This window comes from Haliaeetus albicilla, chromosome 3 (assembly GCF_947461875.1).
Source record: "Haliaeetus albicilla chromosome 3, bHalAlb1.1, whole genome shotgun sequence".
NCBI lineage: Eukaryota > Metazoa > Chordata > Aves > Accipitriformes > Accipitridae > Haliaeetus > Haliaeetus albicilla.
In genome coordinates, this window is record NC_091485.1 from 74885665 (window position 1) to 74905135 (window position 19471).

At 49.5% G+C, this 19471-nt stretch overlaps 1 protein-coding gene across 9 annotated transcripts in view; it reads left to right on the top strand.

The window, feature by feature from the left end:
- Positions 1 to 1030: 1030 nt before the first annotated feature.
- Positions 1031 to 19471, top strand: part of ADGRB1 (adhesion G protein-coupled receptor B1) — a 284292-nt gene continuing 265851 nt past the window's right edge. For 2 of the 9 annotated variants that reach the window (XM_069780156.1, XM_069780162.1), the window contains exon 1: positions 1032 to 2005. The gene's annotated coding sequence lies outside the window, so the exon portion shown is untranslated. Of the gene's footprint in view, positions 2006 to 19471 lie in introns of all 9 variants that reach the window. The other 7 variants (XM_069780161.1, XM_069780163.1, XM_069780157.1 and 4 more) reach the window with 4 other exon arrangements.

A 19471-nucleotide genomic window follows, 5' to 3' on the forward strand; every position in this document is an offset into this window, starting at 1 on the left:
GGTGCCCTGGAGAGTCCCTGGGGAGAGGAATGGGTTGTTCTTCATCCTCCCTGAAGTAGAGGGACAGCAGGTGAGGGCAGCTGGGATTTTTACCTCTGCCCCTCGGGGCAGGTCTGTGCCCCTCCACTGGTGGGGGGGGACAGCAGCCCCAGGCAGGGAGGAAGGTGGTTTTGTCAGGGAAAGGGGCTGGTTTCCTTCCCCTGGAGTAGAAATGGTTAAAAACAAGGGGCAGGTCCTGAAGTCTGGCAGGATGCTGAAGTCCCCCTGCTCTCCCCCCCCCCTCCTTTCTCCAGCCTTATCCCTCTCCCCTCCATCCCCTTTCCACATTCCCCTCTTTTTTCTCCTTGGGCTCCTCCTTACCAAAAATCCTTTCCCCGGGCTGTAAACCCGGAGGCAGCCCCTTTACCCCAAACCTGCTGGGATGCAGCATGTACCTTTTACCCCAGCCCATGTCCTCCTCCTCCACCTCCTTAAACTCTCCCTTCCCCACCATCCCCCTGACACCCTGGGGTGTTGCATTGGTGCCATACCCCCCTCCCCATATATGTCTGGGTTGATGGGAGCAAGGAGTTGGGAGGGGATGCTAGGAAAAAGATTTTAAAAAAAATAAATAAAATAAGAAAGGGTTAATGGCTGTTGCTGTCTCCTGCCTGGGCAACCCGTGGTGCAAAGCCACCGCCAAGCCGGGGTGTGCAGGGAGCTCCTGCCCAGCTATGGGGCAAGTAAGGGGGGGGATTTGGCCGGTACCCCAGGGCTCCCCGCTGTCCTGTCCCATCTCCCGTCCCCCTTCCCCAGGCTGTCAGCTTCGGGGGGAGCCCCAGCAATCCCTTCTCCCTCCCGGCACCCAAGGAGCGACGAGCCGTGTCCCTGCGCATCCCTCTGCGGGTGACAGGCACCTCTCCCCTGCTGAACCCCCGCAGGGTTGGTTAGTTTATTATTTTTGGGGGGGGCGGGGAGGGAAGCAGAGCCCCTGCCATCCCCCCCCCCTCCATCATCCCAGCTCCCTCTTCACCTCCTGGTTCCCCGCTTAGGGCTAAGCTGTCCCGGGGAGGCTGCGCTGCCCAGCCGCCAACGCACTCCGGCTCTCGCTGGCTCCTCTGCTCCATCCATCCATCCATCCATCCATCCATCCATCCATCCTTCCTCTCCTCCTATAGGCTAGCAGAGCATGCCCGATGCGATACCGTGGCAGTTAGGGTCCTTACCTATATCTGCCTGTTTTACAAAGCTCCGATCCGTGCGTGTGCGTGTGTATGTGTGTGTGCATTTTATCCCTCCCTCCTATCCCTCCCTCCCTCTCTCTCTCTCTCTCTCACTCTAATGTGTGATCTGGAAAGCTTATAAAAGCCTGATGTAATCCTTAATGCAGCCCCTGGCTACAAAGACTGGATCTAGTTTCACAGAGAGAGATTCAGAAGCAGAATCTAAAAAAAAAAAAAAAAAAAAAAAAAAGTGGGGGGAGAAGAGAAAGAAAGAAAAGCAGACGAGTGGATTTTAAACAAACATATCTTTCTGAAGAAGACCATTCTCGCTCTTTGCTTCTGGGAAAGCTACTCTGAACCCTGCTGTATATTTTTTTTTAAAGGAGAAGACTTGATTGTCTGCTTGGATCTAATGATTTACTGGCTTTTAACTGCGTTTTTCCCCTCTCCTAAGGATTCCTCAAAAAACGGCTTAATTATTTTCAGCTTTTCTCTTCCACCTGCCTGTCTGCAGAGACACCAAAGGTTCTCCCTTCCTCTCCCTCCCCACCCCCATTTCTTTTAGGATTTTTTTTCCCTTTTCTGTTGAATATATACATATATATATATATATATAAGTGTGTATGTATATATATATGTAGAGGCAAGAGTGGAGGGAGTGGAGGGAGAGCGAGCTCTGCCATCCTTTTGGACTTCACGCGCTGCCCAATGTTGGGCTGGTTACCCCTGGATATGTTGCTGGTTTCCATTTGGAATTTGACAAAGGGAAGAAGGAGGATATAAAACCGGGGGAGCTCTGCAAGGTAAGGGGCTCCCGGCCATCCTTCCTTCTTCGTCGGAGGGGAGGGAGAAGGGGGGGACATGACTTCTCAGGGCTGCGCTTTGCCTTGAGTGCGGGGGGGGGGTCCTCTCTCCATCCCCAGGGGAGGCAGGGATGGGGCAGCGGTGGGCACCCGCTTCTCTGCTTTTGCCCCTGGAAATAGCCCCTGGAGGATGTTTCGTCTCCTCCGCTCTGCAATTTGGACCGATAGAGCATAATCACTCCCTGCCATGGGAAGTTTTAACTTTCGTGCCTGCGGGTCCTGTGGCAAACGTGAAGCGGCGGTGGAAAAATATTGATGTCTGCAGGATGCGGAGGGGGAAATGCATTTGTGTTCTGGGGGAAGGAGCTGGGGACTGGGTTGTTCCTGGGGGAGAAGGCAGCCAGGCGAGGGAAGAGGAGTGGGGGATCGCGACGGGAGAGCTGCAGAGCCAGCCGGGGCTGAACTGCAAAGTGCTGCGAAGCCGCGGTGCCTTCGCGGGCAGCCCTGGGGTCCGGGACTCCTCAGCCTGCAATTTTGGCAAACAAAGTCTCAGAGGGATAGGCAGCTGCCTGCCCCAGACATGAATCTGCCCCCCCATCCCAGCTCCTTGCCTTCCTCCTTTTCCTTGGAGAGTTTTGGAAGTGGAGGGGGGGGGGGTCCTTGCTTTGCCGCTTGTGTGGCACCTTTCCAGGGCTGGAGGCAACGTCTGAGGAGGCAATGAGCTCCTAATGTCGTCTGTCCCCCCCCTTCCAAATGCCATTTATCACCACTTTGCTTCACACTGTAGGAGAAAATTAGCTTTTAGCCTATACAGAGATCAGAGTATGGCACAGACACACACACACACACACACACACACGCTGCTCCTGGAGCTGGGCTCCTGGGGGATACTGGCACCCAGGCATGGCTTAGCCTTTCTTTGGGGGGGGGGGTTGGAAAGAGAAGGAGTCTCCATCAGGGATGCGTAATTACAAAGCATCTTGTTCTGAATCACCCTGTGTGGGAATGAATCGCAAAATTTGTCTCTCCCTCTTCCCCCACCGCCCCCTTCCCTTTCACGGCCTGACATTCGCTGATGGAGGGTGGCTGTTGATGCATCTTCAGACTTTTCGCAGAGAGGTGTTTCAGCCATGGCTCTGCCAAGGCTGGAAGGAAAAGCGGGGTGGAGGGCAGCAGGTAGAGGTTTCGAAGGGACGTTTCTTCAGCCTGGTTGTGCCCCGGTCCTGGCTGAGAGAAGGCATCAGTCCCCGAAAATCGAAGGCACGGGTTGCGGATCAACTCCGCAAGGTACCTTCGGCTGTGACTCACGCTCATGTCCCTCATCCTGCCTTGGCCAAGGCAACAACCCCTATGGATCAGTTGTACAGAGAGGAGGTGATGGGGAGGGGAGCATCAAGGCAAGGTCAAAGGGATGGAAGGCAAAAAAATACACCCCCCCCCAAGCTATCCCTGACCATCCCATCCCTTTGGAGCTGGGGCTTTCCAGGGCTCAGGCTCAATCCAGGTCCAGCAGTGGGTCTGGCGAGCGCCAGGGCCAGCTGACAGCTGATGGCTGAGGGAGGAGGAGGAGGGGAAGGATTTGGGGAGGGGGTGGGGGGTGAGGAAGAGCAAAGCTACTTTGACAGATGCCAAAACCTGCCTGCGCGGCAGAGGGAAAAATCGCCAGCGCCTCGAAAGCCAGCGCTCCCCGAAAGGGTGCCAGGGGGGTGGTCAGGGTGCAGGGTGCACCTCCCCAGCCCCTTTACCTGTTGATTAGTTATAGGATTTGCTCTCGCTTGGCCAGGCAAAGCCTAAGGAAAGCCAGGAGGGATGAGCCCCGGGCACTCCGTGGAGTTGACTGGCGACCTCCGCTGCCGCGTAGCAGGGAGGACTGTGTATTAATGATGATGACTCTGCTTTGGCTGGTGCTGAAATATCTGTATTATCTATTATCAGCTGGGAGACGAGGCTGGAGGCTTCACAGAGCTGGGATCTCATCCAAAGCCCAGGCTGCTAAAGGAAACAAACAACTCCCCGTGCATATTAAGTGGGTCCCTAATTAATTAATGACTCATTAACCTGGGTCCTGCTGTCGCTACTGTGCCCAAGACCTCGCTGAGGAAGAGGAAGGAGGTTGCGAGGCAGAACGGGGGGGAGGGAAGGATTTTCCCCTCGGAGGGTGCTGAGGAATTGCACCAGCTCTCAGCCAAGCCGCACTGCCAGGGGACGGGGTGGCCACGGGTCTAATCCAGGCAAGGGACAAGGGACAGGCAGAGAGGGCTGAGCAAGCAGGACATTCTTCTTGGTGGCTTTCAGCTGCAGCAGAGGGACATGGGGACCATGGGGGGATGAAACCAGGGGACCCCCAGGCTCCGTTCCGCACGTTAGAGCGGGGTCAGGGTGCAGCATCGTTTCTGCTGCAGAGGGCGAAGGGGAAGGCTGGGCAGAAACTGGGCAGGGGCAAGGCATTAGGTAGGGAAGGAGGAGGGCAGAGACATGGAAGGAGCAGGGCTCCTGGCCTTTTCCGTGGCACTTGGGATGGTGTTGCAGAGCCCCAGGTGCAGGGATGATAGAAGCATGGAGCTCCCCATAATTAATCAGCAAAGATGGGCAGGCTCGGGGAAGGACTGGCTGCAAAGGAGGTGGGTTTCTGTTAATGAAGGATCTGTACCCCCCCTGTTCTCCTTAGATGGGGGGAAACTGAGGCAGGGGAGGTGTGACAGACCCCATACCCGGGCTGGGGAGTGTTTGTGTGTGTGTATGTGGAGACTCCCGAAGCCCAGTCACACCCCCAAGGAGCAGCCAAAATCGGCTGCCACGGTGGGGGGAATCACCCCCCCATCCCACCGCCCTGCCACACCAAGGCGAGCTGCTTTGCCCTCTGCCCCGAGGTGGTCTGGGACACACACAGAGCCCTTCTCTCCCTTGCAGCACCCCCTGCCCACCCCCTTTTTGCAAGCACCCCAAACTTAACAACACTCCCCCCCCCCAAAAAAAACCTCCTTTCTCACAGCATCGGGGCTGTCCCCGCTGCAGCCCCCCGTGGGAAACGCTGGGAAAGAACGGGGAGTGTGTCTCAATCTTGTGTCAGGGTCGTGTACCCCCCCAATTCCCCCCCCCAGACCCAGCAGCTTTTGATAACGGAGGGGGGGACCGGCCGGGGCTTGCGGTGAGCGGCGGGGAGATGGCGCTCGCAGCCCGGCTATCGCCGCCCGCCGCCCCCGGAGCTGCTCGGTACAGCCCGATGGAGCCTTGTTTCCCCCCCTTCCTTATCACTTCCCCCCCCCCCAAAAAAAAAAAAATTCCAACTAACCCACAACCAACCAAACCCACAACCCTGGGGGCTCGCTATAAGGGCTGCCCCGCACCCAAAACACGCTGCCCCACAGGGTTTATTCCCCGCTCTGCCAGCATCACCTTCCCATTTTTATCCTGGTGTCGTCCCCCCCCATTTTTTTTTTTTACCATACTCCCCCGCATGTTTTATCCACCCCACTTCTCCCCGAGCTCAGCATCCTTGTGAAAGCTGCCACTGGCTTTCCCTGGGAATGCGAGTGGGATGCGCAGCTCTCTTCATCCCCATGCCCGGCGAGGGAAAGGGGTGGGAAAAGCAGCCCCCAGCCCCAAGGGCTTGCTCGGAGGCTGTGTACGAGCTTTTTCTCCCTACAAGTAGGGAATGGGGGCACTCAAACGCTCTGCTCCTGGGAGTCAGCCCGGAGTATGGTCCAGCAGGGATCATGCCCATTCATTGCTCCTGGGGGGGGGGGGGAGGAAGATGATGGAGGGGCTTCCCGTGGTCCCTGTGTGGCTGCAGATGGCTTTTCTTTCCCCCTTTTTGGGGGGAGAAGCAGTGTAATCATAGAGCCAAATTTGCCTTCTGCAGCTCGAGTGTAGCACGCAGGAAATCCCCTGTCATCGATACCTGTTGCAGGGTATCAGCTTGGCTCATTAATTAGCTCGAGGAAACCTGCGCTGGTAAACAAATGAGTCAAAGCTTTTCTCTGGGCCTGATCCTGGGCTTGCACCACGCCGATTGCCACCTTTCTAGGATAGGTGCAAAGAGAGAGGAGTATTTTCTTCAAGATGGATGACAGGCTGTCTCTGTAACTAGCTCGCCTCCTCCCCTTGGAGAAAAATTCACATCCCCGAGTGAGCCTTCAAAGCAAAGGGAGCTGGCACCTGGCCTGGAGGTTTGCAGAAAACTGTCTTTCTCGGTGTCGCAGCACATATCGGAACAGCTCGATGTGGCTGCAGACAGAGCGCAGCGGTCCCTGCCACATCCTGGTGCTTGTCGTGCAAAGGATGCTCCCGTGTTCTTCCCGTGGCTCCTTCCCCAAATTCCCCGGGCTTTCTGCTTGCCGGGGGTTTGCAGAAGGTGCTGGGATGAAAAAGGGCAAGAGGGGAATGCTTGTGCTTGAGTGAAACTGGACTAAGGCGTACATAACTTGCTGATGGGGTTGATGTCCATCCATATATTTGGGCGGGGTGGGCATTTAGGGCTTTGAAACATGGGAAGAAAGGGGCTGGGGCACAGTTCTCGGCCAAGGCAGGGACAGGGATCTCCTCCGTTGCATCTCAGTTGCTTTGAACCACGTCTCTGCCAGGGAAAACAGTATTTGAGTGTCCTGTCTGCACTGGAGAGGCAGGACCCCCTTTTAACTTGAGATGCACTCTTTTTCTTTAGATTCCTGTGTGCCCCCCTCAGGTCCCCAGTCCACAGGGGACCAGCCCTCTTAAGTCCCAAATCACCATGACAGGGACCTGTGGCAACCCTCGTTTCTCCCAGTCAGGGCCACCACAGATGTCATCCTGGTCTCCAGCATCCTGGTATAGGAGTTCCCATCTGCCTTGTAACCCTTCTTAATGCTCCTGCTGCCCAAAAGGCAATTCTTCCACAGCACCCCCCCATCCCTAACCCGATACTGGTGGCATTTTACTAGAACGTAAGAAATCACCAACTGGAAGCCAAACTTCTCTCTTGGAGAGCAATCTGGCAGGCCAGCCCACGTGGAGAGTGTACATCCCTTTCTCTTACCTGCACTTGGTGTGATAGTTGGCTTTTTAATACGGTTTGCAGTGTGCTGAGGCTACAAAACACAACAGCACATGTTAAAAAAAAAAAAGGAAAATGAGCAGTAAATGAGGTCCCTTCAGAACGTCCATTTGTCGTCACATCTCGGGCTTAAGAAATTCCTTGCGGTGCCTCTTGGAGCAAGGGTTTTGTATTAGTCTGATTATGCTGAGATAATCTGTCATGTTGCTCCAGGAAGCTCTCAGGGAATGGGGGGAAAAAAAAAAAAAAGGAAAGATAATATTTTAAATCAGAGGGCTGCTAGATTGGTGACTCTGTCTCGCAAAGACACACATCACTGCCCTCTTTATGAAAATTTAAATTGGTTACCTCTGTCAGAGAAAATGAGAGAAGATTTGCTGATTTTAATTTGTTGGAGCGAATCACCCCCTGCCAGTGTTATCAAAATTAAACTAGGGATGGTTTTCTACTTTCCTTCTCCTACTCCCTCTGCATTTTTTCTGAAATATCCCTTCATAAAACATTGATCAAGGAATGACCAGCTGATGACAAATGAGCTGTTAAAACTGCAAGGCCTGCCTTGTTTGATGTCATGCCTTATCCCTGGGACAAGGGGGATCGGGGAAAGCAAACGGTATCCGGAGGAACAGAGACCTTGTAAGGTAATCTAGACTTTCTACCAGTTTTGAATATTTTGGGGTAAAAATTGAATCAGATGGCTGTAAGCTTATGATGTGGTGCACTTTATGTTAGCCTGAAGAGCGTGTATGAAGTACATAAAGTACTCCTTCTAGTAAGCATCATAGCTTTTAGGCGGTTTACTTCAGGTAGAGCTGCTGCTTACTGACTTGAGTTGGCCTGAGAGAAGGACGGAGGAATCCTGCACATATTTAGGAAACCATTTTGTGCATGCTATATGCATGGACCAGTATATATTATTGCCAAGCTCTTTTTTCTGAACATCTAGTTTTGGTCAGAGGCAGGCTTTGTGATACCTCATCCTACGATTCCAGCACTCCCACCCGCATGCTCACCTTGTCTCCTACCTGTTATCAGGCTGGCTTTGCTAGATGGAGATGTTTCCTCAGGTTTTGAGCTCAGCTGACCTATAATAAAGTCCTTGCTGTTTGCAAAATGGCTCTTTTCTTTCTTCCCTCTGCCAGATATTAGGACTAACCCATTCCTGGCAGACCTACCTATTCCATATTCATGGAGAGTTAGCATAGTTGTCTCTCTAAACACTTTCAGGATAGGGGTCATCATGATTTCCATGCTAGAATAGATCTGGAGATGAAACATTTTGTCTCTGTCCTGCCTGTGCTCCTGTCTTCTTGTGGACCTCTCAGCTGACCATTTAAGCCTACAGCTCCACAAGCCACTGAAAGTTTGGTCTACCCAGCGCCAAACCCCGTGGCCTGAATTAAAAGATGCTGTAGTGAAATCCTCACTACGGACCAAGGGTGTTGTAGGGCTGATCTCATCCACTGCCAAGCCATGTGTCTCAGGACAGGGGTTCAGGTCACAGTTAATTTAGACATCTGTCTTTCCACACTTCGGTGTTTTCATCTGCAAAATGGGGATGCCTGGCTTCCTCCTCCCCAATGGGGCTCAGTGCCAGCCGTTCAAATGGATTTGGTCAAACAACACTTTTTTGGGGATTCTGAGGTGAAGGGCACCAGCCAAGACCCAGGCGTGAATTATTATTCTTGTGTTTTGACTGTGAATGCATGTCCACCCTTCAACTTTCCTCCTGAGTGATGTTTTCTTGCCCTTTTTCAATCTTTATTTTCTTGACGCCTTTCTACAACAGGGTTTTGAAGTATGCAGCTCTCCTGTACCCACCTTGGGTTTCCTCTGGATTAAAGACTTACTTTTTCAGGAGACCTTGCATAACACTTTGTCTTGCAAAATGGTCCTTTGTATAGTGCAGCCTACTTTGATATGCAAGTAGATTAAGCCTGGGGTAGGAGTCTGGTTTATACTATATGTTGTTTAGCAGCAATCTAACAATGGCTATCTTCTTGAAACAAATATCTGCTGGTTCCTGCAAATGAAAGTCGATACACCTTCAGAAGGAAATTTGTCCCGATGGGGTCTTTTGTATTGAAAGCCCTGTTGGTAGATTTATTCATTGTGCAGGTTCGTTCCCTTAACAAGTCAGTTATTCATTGGCCATTGCTTGAGGGTGTGTGGAATTTATGGTCATAGTCCTGTAATCAGATATTTTGTTATAGAGGGCTTTGCCACTGTGGAAGGTTTGAATAAATCAGTATGCAGCAAAATTGATCCTCTCACAATCTATTTCTGGACTCAGCTTCTGCTTTAAGAGTATTTTCCCCCTTCTTGAACCATGCTGCTAAAGCCTGTGCATGTTTGTGCTCTGGTCAGGTCTACCAAAGCTATGCATTCATGCATGTGCACAGACATACGCATACATTTAGGCATGTTTTCTGGGCATGACTTTTGTTCTAACCATGCTTGAGACACACGCTGTTGCCATTTCACAGACACACATACAAAAAAAAAAAAAAAGAGTTTTTCTCTATCACCTGACTTAAGCATCAGAAGTTGGAAAGGACTGCTTGAAAAGGCTTTAATCAAATGCCAGTGAAGAAAGGGAAATCTGATTTTGAGTCCCTGCACTGATGCCTTAAGTACTAAAGAGCTTGGCCTGCTAATCTCCACTTCTCAGATGTTGTTCTACAATCTGATCAGCCCTATTGAGCTGAAACAAAGGTTAATTGCTGACAAAAAGCTCCTCACCTTTGTGCATACAAAGAAAGGGGCAAGGGTGAGCACCTTGCTTCTTGGAGCTTAGTGCAAGCTTGCCATAGGCAGGCAATGGTACTGGAATTTGGTTCTTGTATGTGCCCCAAGAATATCTCTCTATGAAGGTAAAATTACAGCAGAGCCTATGATTTTTATGGCAGAAATCAGGGCTGGGAGGAGAGAAAAATCTCTGTAACCTAGCAGCCTGCACAGCTGCTGTCTGCTAGGTCGTCGGTGATGTTAAATGTGTAAATGGCAGTGAACCTCTTCCCTGTGAGCAGGGCTGAACTGTCTTGGCACTTACACTTGGGATGGAGCTTGACAGTGATGTGGTTAGTCAACAGTCTGACACGCTGCCTGCCTTGCAAGTGTTCCCTGAGGCACAGCATCTTTCTAGGGAAACTCTGATGGCTCTAGGGGTGGGTTTCGATTTAGGAAGAGTGCGTGACAAAGGACATTTACTGTCTGGTCTGCTCTGGTGAGCGAAGCCAGCCTGAAAGAGGGTAAGACTTCGTGATAAGGACCATGTGGATTATGTCCGTAGGGCATGTGGGTAGACAAACACATGGGTGCTTATGGGAGAGGAGACCAGTGGGTCTCTGAGCTGCCCATAGCTCAGTAGAAGCAGCAGATGTTAACACAGCACTGCCCTCCCAATCACCCATCTTAGCACTTGCAGATCAGCCATCAGGGCAAGTGAAGGAATAAGTAGTGAACGTGCATTTACTTCATATTCTGAATGCTTAAAAAAATAACATGAACAATGTTAAATATTGTCTGTCCTGTGTGACTTGCTGGCTCCTGCCAGCTTGGGGTTGTTAGATATGTTAATAGGGATAGCAATGCTGTCGGGACTTCCAGATTCTCCAGATGGAGATGATTCTGCTACCAGCAGGAGAGATGGTGACAATCAGAAGCGCAGCAAGTCTGGGAGGGCAAGGGGGAAGCCGGCAGAGATCCCAGCAAAATGCCAGTTAGCTGGGGGATCCAGTAAAGTAGGATGCCTGGAAATATCAGGAAGGCATCCTTTGCCGTGAGAATTAGCATGCTTGTAGATGTACCCAAGGCATCCCTCAGGGTCTAGACAACTGCCTGTCTGTAGGCAGTGCCTGCAGGCATGGAAATGCCCCTGGAAGGGGAGGTTTTGGTAGCAAGCCCTTAGATGGGGTAAGCCCGGTCCAGAGCCTGACCCTCTACCAAGACCGAGGAAGATGGTGGCATGGGTTGGAGGAGATTTCCAGAGGTCCCCTCCAACCTCAAGCATCTGCGATTCTGTGAAATGGGACATGAGCGCTGCAGACTTTGATGCCCCCGCTGGACAATGTTGCCCTCAGGAGCTGCTCTTTGGCCTGTATATGGTGAGCAGAAGGCCTGCAGGCTATCTAAAGGTGTTTTGCAGGAGGTATTTGAAGGCTGTCTTGCAGGACGAACTCCAGGGTGGGACTGTACGAGAGCACATTTTGGGCTTGGTATCTCAGAAGGGAGGAAATCTGATGGGCACTGAGGTCTGGGGGCTGAAAACTAAGGGCGCTGAGGTATTTTGAGTGAAAGCAAAACCTTTTGTTACTGTGTGAGACAGCCTTACTGTCCCTCAAGAAGCAGAGACTGCCCTTGCCCTGTGTTGGGACAAAGCCCTGGTTTGAGGTCCTGTTGACTTAATCCTACTTTTCTAGACAAGGACCCTCTTGGTAAGTCCATGCCCCTCCATCTCTCTGGAGTCTTACACTGATTTTTTTGGCTGGGCTGTGGCCAGTGACAATGCTACAGCATCTTTGATCAGAAATGTGCACACACCTTGCCCTAAGATGTGATACTTAGATTTTTTTTACTTCTGTCACTGAAGCTTTGCTGTGAATAGCTTCCTCTGTTTTCCTGGGAAAAGCTGAGTATTCAGGCTTGTTCTGCCATTGAGGGGAGTTTTCTAGGATGTGGAAAGGGGGTATCCTCCACCGCAAGCTGAAACAGCTCCATCTTCATGGTTCTGTGGGGCTGGAGGGTCCCTCCCTTGCTTAGTCTGGGTTTTGACTTCTGATTAGTAGTAAAGATCTTCACAAAAGGACCTCTAAGACCCTCCTAGAGTGCCTGTGAGGATAGCACCTGAGTACCAACAGCTTCAGGTACGACGCGGGATGTAGTGCTAGGGACGAGGAAGATGGCTGGTAAAGCTGGCCATGGTTCCTAGCAGCTCCCAGCATGTGCAAGGACTATTTCTTGGGTTGGAGCTCGTCTTAAAAGGTTCAGGGAACTGGAACACCTTTCTCTTCCCTATCTTGAATAGGTCTCAAATGTGTTTGTAGAAGACCCCACCACGATGTCTTCCATTTTGTGTGGTGAGGGGAATGTGGGACAAGGCAGTGATTTTTCTCACCTCCCTTCCCTTGCCCAAAAGCGTGGTTGGATCTAAATAGGACACGACTCTTCCCAGACCTGGAGTTGGGTCACCAGGCTCTGCTTGTATGCAGGTGACAGTGCTGGGGAGTGATAGGAAACCTGGTGCTAAATACAACTACCATGCACAACTAAATACATCAGATGCTCTACTCCAGCCATGGCTGCCTTTCAAGTGGACTGAAAAAAATCTTCCTGTAACTTCCTGTACTCATAAATGCAGTTTATGAACCACAAGGTGCACAGCACGCCACAGCGATGTGGTTATTAAAGCCCCAGCCTCCCACCTCAGATTACAACCCAAATGCTGTGTTTGTTTCCCACTTAATGCTGGCCCTCTGAGGTTTTCTTTTAGCGCTAAGCCCTTTTGAAGTTGCTGTTGATTAGAGAGCAGACAGCATAATCTCCCTGTGGAAGTTATTTGTAGCTGGGGAGGAGGAAGGGGGGGGGAAGAAATCAGTCACCCTAGTGCAAATGCCAGAAATGGGGTGGAGAATTAATGATGCTGCTCAGCTATACTTTCCATTCAGGGGCCCATCCTGCCACTCAGATGTCCTTTTCTGAAAGTGTCTGTGTGATTGCCACAACTCCTTACACAGTCAGAGAAGGAGTAATTGTAAAGGGGGGGGGGGGGGTTAGCTATGCAAATTGGCTTCTAGTCTGGAAGGTGACTTCGGTGGTGTAATTGTTCTGTCCAACTGCCAAACCCTCATCAAATACTGGCAGCTGGGGCTCTGCCTATACCCTTATTTTCTCTGTTCTTGTGGCAACTAGCCTGGTTGTTTCCTGGGTCATCAACAGGGCGAATCATTTAAATTCATTGTTCTTTATTCCTTCCCAAATTGTTGACCAATACTGTCTGCTGCCTCTGAGCTTTTCTTGATGAGCTCTTTTAGGCTTCCATCACTCTATCACCGTGGGTTGTACAGCACTGAATATGAGCATGGCCAACATAGAGCTCCTGAGCACAGAGGCAGTTGGTTGGTCTATGGCTTCAATTAGGTGGAAAGTGACCCATTGGCAGAGATGAGGTCAACATCAGGTGGTCTTGGGATCTTGCTTCATCTGCAGTTCAGCCCTATCCCTCTGTGAAGCTCCTGGAGAGCTGTTGCCATCTCTGGACTATGAGTTTCTTTGCATCCTTTCTGGACTATGAGTTTCTTTGCATCCTTTCCTAGGTACTCTCAGCCTCAGGAAAATTTAGATTGGGGGTTCAGGAGGTTGGTCCTCTTTGCTACAATGCAGTCTGACTCTTAGTTGGTGCCTCCTGGTATTACTGTGGCAGAAACAGGGAGGGTGGGAGAGCCCTAGGCTGACAAAAAGCTGGTATGCAAGCAGCTCAATTTGCTCTGTGGAAATCCAACTGCAGTTTCAAAACTTGAAATTGTTGGGTTTTTTTCTTTCTTTCTTTGGAGACAAGGACTCTTGCTGGTGAGTCTTGTCTCCCAGATGTTCTTGACTTGATCCATTGCAGGTCCTGGATGGCTGCAGTATTTGGGTTTTGCCAAACATTAGCCATAAATAGCTTAGAAATGGTAACAGCACAAAGCCTGGCATTTTTGCACTGGTGTGATACGCAGGCAGAATGGGGAGGTGCAGGCCATGAACCCAGACCAGACCAGCGCACCAGCTGCTGATTAATGGTTGTTTCCCTTTATTTCAGAGAAACCATAGTAGAGACTCCAAAGTGGTTGAGGTTCTTCCTTTTGAAGAAGAAAAGCTCTAACATTGGTAAATATTCAAGGAGAGAGAACAGTGAGGAAGCCTGGGTAAATATGATGCTGTTATTAGCACCATGGCGGCTAGTAGGGGTTCTGGCTGCGGCTGAGCATTGTTGTGTTCTGTAAAATCAGCTTTTTTAAGATCTCTTTCCTTCCGATTCCAGGAGTGGAGGTGGGTTTCACTTGGGCACCATTAGAGTTTCTTTTCCTTCTAGTTAATCCTTGCAAGCACTTTGCTGCTCCAGCATCTCTAGTGTGTGGGGGGGTCTGAATCCCTGCAGATCTGCAATCAATGAAATATCACATCAAATGTTAATCAACAATACATGCCAGGGCTTGTGCTTTGACTAAGTGGCATGGTGCAACTGGTTGCCACAGGACTAAATTCTCTCTATCTCCCCACCTGTGGCTTAGTCTTGATCATACGGTTTTTTAGTAATAGACCCTCGGCATTACCTTGGTAACAATTACGTAGTGTGGATGGCCATCAGATAGTTCTTGAGCCTGGGTTTTGTCCCTGTGCGGTTCAACAGTATGGTTGCAGGCAAAAATGCCTCTATCAAGCCAAATGATAATCAATAGTAGGAGAAAAAGAAAGGCCAAAATGAGAAGGCAGCCATTGGCATCAGTGTCCAGGCGTACAGGGAGGTGGTACTCACAAACCACGTCTCAGGACAGTACTTTATATATAGCCAGGGATGTGCCAAAGAGTAACCTAGCTAGCAGTGTGGATTTGCATTCAGTGGCTTGTCCCACAACCAGTCGAGGTCAATGTGTTGCACAGTGGACGGTGGCATCTCAGATGAGTCTCCAACATAACGTCGGCCCATCTGGGCTGCACTCCTGAATCCACTCTTGCCATTTGACGGAGGATCGTGGCTTCAAAGGGCAACACCAGCCGAGCGCACACATGGAAGAGACAGGCAGACCTGGCAGCGCCTTTTTGTCCAAGCTTCGGTGACTTTCAATAGCTGGGAAGGATCTTGGCTCCTCTTTTGCACCACTTCTCGATAGTAATGAGGAAACACACCACTGACTTCCCTAAGCATCTGTTTCATCCGTGGCATGGGGGAAGTGATTTTCTTCACTGCTGTACTGATTGGAAGGCGAACAGCCTTCAATCCTGTGTTGATTATGTTCCTTGGAGCATTGAGTCTCCTGCAGGCTCTGAGAGCCTATATGCATGAATGCCAACCTGTAACCCAGCAGAGTCTTCAAAACCATATTTTCTTGTGAGACAAAGCCTGATAATTGCTGGTCATTCAAAAGCATTCGGGAACATCCTAAATTGTGTCCTCTGGGCTGGATTCCAATGTCAAGTCTTTTGTATTTCAGAGTCTCCTGTATGATTATTGGAGCAGGGGGATGGAGTCACTACATGAGCAATCAAGGACCTTCTGCCCCCGCTTTTCTCCACCACTATGGCATTCTGCTGAACCCCAGGGTACTTTCCAATCCTCTCCCCCTCTTTTCCTGTAGTTAGGGCCCAGTAAACGAAGCAGGGAGAGGACACAGATCCAAAACCTGCCCTGCATTTGTGCAGATGGTTTAATTTTTAGAACACCCCCTGATGTGTTTTCAGCCCTGCTCAGGCAACACTCTCCCATCCTGAGCCTGGCCACGGTTCGGAGGGCAGCCTGGCCAGGGACCGTTCCCAGCAGGAACATGGGTCACCTTCTTCTAGCAGGGAGAGGGGCGAAATCCCCAGCCGTACGGTTGCCCCGTGTTAATTGTAAACCAAACAGCGGCACATGGGCTGAGCTGTGTGGAGATGCCTATCTGGGTGCTCCTCTCTGTACTCTAACATTGCACTGCAACAATCAGCCACTTTTACAGCTCCATAGATCACTGGATAAAAAACACATTTAGTTCTATGGTAAGGTCACTTTTTAGTTAAAAGGGACAGAATGGATTTAATTTATAAGCCTCTCCAACTTTATGGCTTGCATTTAGAGTTATATCTATTATGTAGTGCCAAACACGTATTATAAAAATTGATTCCCCCTTTCTCCTCCCTAGATTTGCTGTGTCAGGTGGATTCTGATTACCCTCCTGTTTCCGTCAAGCCAACAGATAGACTGAGGTAGATCTAAACGTTGGGGATGACATCTGTGACTGCAAAGTGCAAGTTTATAGGGGATGAAACTGGCCCAGATCTATGCCTGGGTGGGTGGGAATGAACATGATTTCTACCAGCCTACCGCAACAGAGGGTAGGAGGACAGGGCTGTGGTCTGCAGGGGAAAGTGCCAGTCAAAGTGATTGCAATGTGCAAGGGGTCAACAGGTTAGGTGATGTTACTGTCTTTGTGTGGGTCCTTTCATGGTAATGTGATGTAGGCACAGCCTCTGAATTCAACAGCAAATTTCAGGCAAGACAAATAAAGTCCAGAGGAGGTCAGGGAGAAGAATAATTTTTTTTTTTTTTTTTATCTTCCAGGAAAGCTTTTAAACATTCCCAAGGGTCTTAACACTGGTGAGAATGAGGGTCGGAGAGAGTCCGTTGACAGGAAGAGAGGGAATGGGGTGATAGCAAGAGGAAGCAGACCAAAATTATCACCTAATCATCACTCCCAGCATTTCAATAGCAGGTGCTGTAGCCACACTTGGCCTTATTTGATTTAAGTGGTCTCTCTGCAAAACAATAAACATCAGAGAGGGGGAGACAGGGAAAGTCAGTGCTTGTGAGGCCAGAAGGAATCATTATAATTGTGTGTCTGAGCTCCTGTGGACAGGGATGGTAGGTTGATCCCAGGATGACTTCAGGAATGCTGTGACTTGTGGTAGGAATCAAGTGAACCTGTTAGAGAGACGCTGCGCCTTGATTTAGAGGCTTCCAGGTGGTGATGAATGGAGCATGTTATACAAGCGAGGGAGACTCGAGACAGGACTCTGAAAGGAATAGGGAGCCTGGCTTCTCCCTGGAGCATCTGTATATCATAGTCTACTCACCAGGAGGGCAGCAAAGGGGGGATCTGTCTCCCTCTCTTGCAGCTGTGTCTCTCAAGCAACTGTTTTCTATCTCTGTGATTAAGTTGTGCTCACAAAATTCATAGCAAAAACTCTGGACAAGCTGTTAGCTGCCCTTTAAAGTTGAGGAGGGGAGAAGTGAACCGCATTTGCCTATATAGAGTCCTGGCCATGCTTGACTGAGTGACTGCAGTAAAACTAGAGCTATAAATAAAACACATGTGCCTGTGTCCACTATGGTAATCTCCTGAGAAGATGTCATTTGCTTCAGGACTTCAGTGAAATATCCATATTTTCAGCCTCTATTTATATTAATTAGTGTTGGTTTACTGTTGGGTTTTTTGGAGTTTTTGTTTGTTTTGGTTTTTTTTTTTGCTTTAGTGCAATGAGGACAAGGTAGTACAGGACACCCAGTCTAAAATAGCAACGTGAACAAGGTGTTAAGGGACACTTGGACCAAAATAGCAGGCAGTGGTGAGGAACAAGCACGGTGCCAGGCAGGGGTGAGGACACATTGCACGTTCCTTGGATGGGGTCACACCGTGGCAGCAGTGGCTGTTCCTCCCGTGGGCTGGAGGTACTCTTCTCTGAAAGCTGTGTCCAGGCTGGGCTTAACTGTAAATCTTGTTTGAGTGGGCTTGAATGGAGAGATCTGTGGCCTGTGTTGTTCACCTTTGCTTACGTAGTTATGAAACATGACCAAAATAAAAATATTTGGACATTATGAAATTGGGTCCCTTCAAATTTTGAGTTGCTTAGAAATCTTTTCTTTTTCTTTTTTTTTTTATAATCTGGAATTTGAACTGTGGTCAGCCTCTCCAGCTTGTTTGAGCAATGACAGCTGGGATTTTTATTTTTTTTTATTGCTACTTGTACTTATTTTTTAATGTTATCTGTCTTTTATAATTTCATAACTTGAGAAATTCTAATTTCACAGAAGAATACCAGGTTTTACGAGAAATGCCACAAAGGTGTCAGAATCTGAGGACAGCGGTATGTCCGAAAGGACCAGGAGATTACCAAACAGTAATAAGGACAGAATACAGTCTCCGTGGGGAGTGAAGTATTTGCCTCTGCATCTTTTCTTTCGGTCTCCAAGGAGCTCTGTCTCTCTAACAGCAGCATCTTAGAAACTGAAAGGAGCAGTTCACGGGGAATGAAGGTCTCTCTGGCACTGTAGCCACATTTATCAGCATCCTGGCTGGAAAGGGCATGTCCTTCAGGTTCATTGTGCATGTGGAGATTGAGAATCTTATTTTTAGAAGCCTAAACTTAAATTTGCCTAAAATTAGACAACTGAAATGCACCAATGGGAATTTTGGACTTGAAGGTGGGATTTAAACATGGGATAGAGGCTGAGAGTCACACCTACGTGGAGAAAGATCAAAGAACCTTGCCCCTCTGCTGCAAATATGCATGGTACCTGTGCTGGAGAGGGTTATGACTGCAGGAGGCATGTGAAGGTGTGATTGAGGGGAAAAGGCATCATGGGATAATATAGACAGGAGAGGATTAAGGATCACTGTATTCAGAGTGACTATTTCTCTAGACTCAGATTTGCTCATGTAGAGAGATTCCTGCCATGTTAAATGGGGGCAGGAGATGGTTCAGCAAGTTTCTTTCATCTCTCCCGGCTACCTTCACCCTGACATCAAGAGGAAAGTAAGGCAGGAGGGAAGTAAGTGCATGAAGAAGAGGTTTCTGCCCCCAGTACCGTGGCGCTCAACAATCCCCAGAGGTTTACAAGAGTCAGGCTCAGAGAAGGAGGACTCCAAGATAGCTCAGTAAGGATAGAGTAGGGCTTCTGGGCTTGGACCTACTGGGTTGAATGTGACCTGGCTTGTTAACATCATGTTGTATCTTATCAGGATGAGGATGCCCTCTGGAATTTGCTCTGGACAACTAAAATATCTGTATCCTTGAGGATAAGGCGTTAGAGATAGAGGACCTTGACGTAAAAATGAGTGCACAAGTGGAAGGAGTCTCTCCTGCCTGCAGAAGGTAGCTGTCAGGTCTGTAGGCTGTCACACAAGTCCTTGAGCTATCGGGGACTTTAGTGTAAGGTTAGACCAGAAAACTTTCACCTTGTTGCTGATGACTCACCAAATGCCCGAGAGAAAGAAGCAAAGAGGCATCTCACGGGATACGGTAATACATTGATACAAAGGCTACCTGTTGCCCTCAGCTCTATAGATGGAAGCTACAGAGGTGTGAAGATGTTTCCACCTCTCTGCATTAAATATAGGACAGAACTAGAAGGCCACTTGCCGAAGCCAGCTGCCTTCCTAGTGAACACCAGCTCAGCGGTAGCATGGAGATTGCCTTGTTACTCATATGTGATTGACTGTCCAGGACAATAATTTTCCTGGCGGCTAGAAATCAAGCCTGTTTATTCGCATGGCATCACTGCTCTTTAGTTTAAAGGGTCTTTCTTCCCCTGGTGCTTCCTTCTTGTCATTTAGGTATAGCATTTTAATTTTCTGTTCACCTTCCTTTTGCAAAGCCAAACATGCCAGTATCTTCTGCTAAGTCTTGTATTCTCCTAGTCATTTTAGTGATCTTTCTCTGCAATGGCATCTCACTGTGAATTCACCTTTCTTGAATCTGAG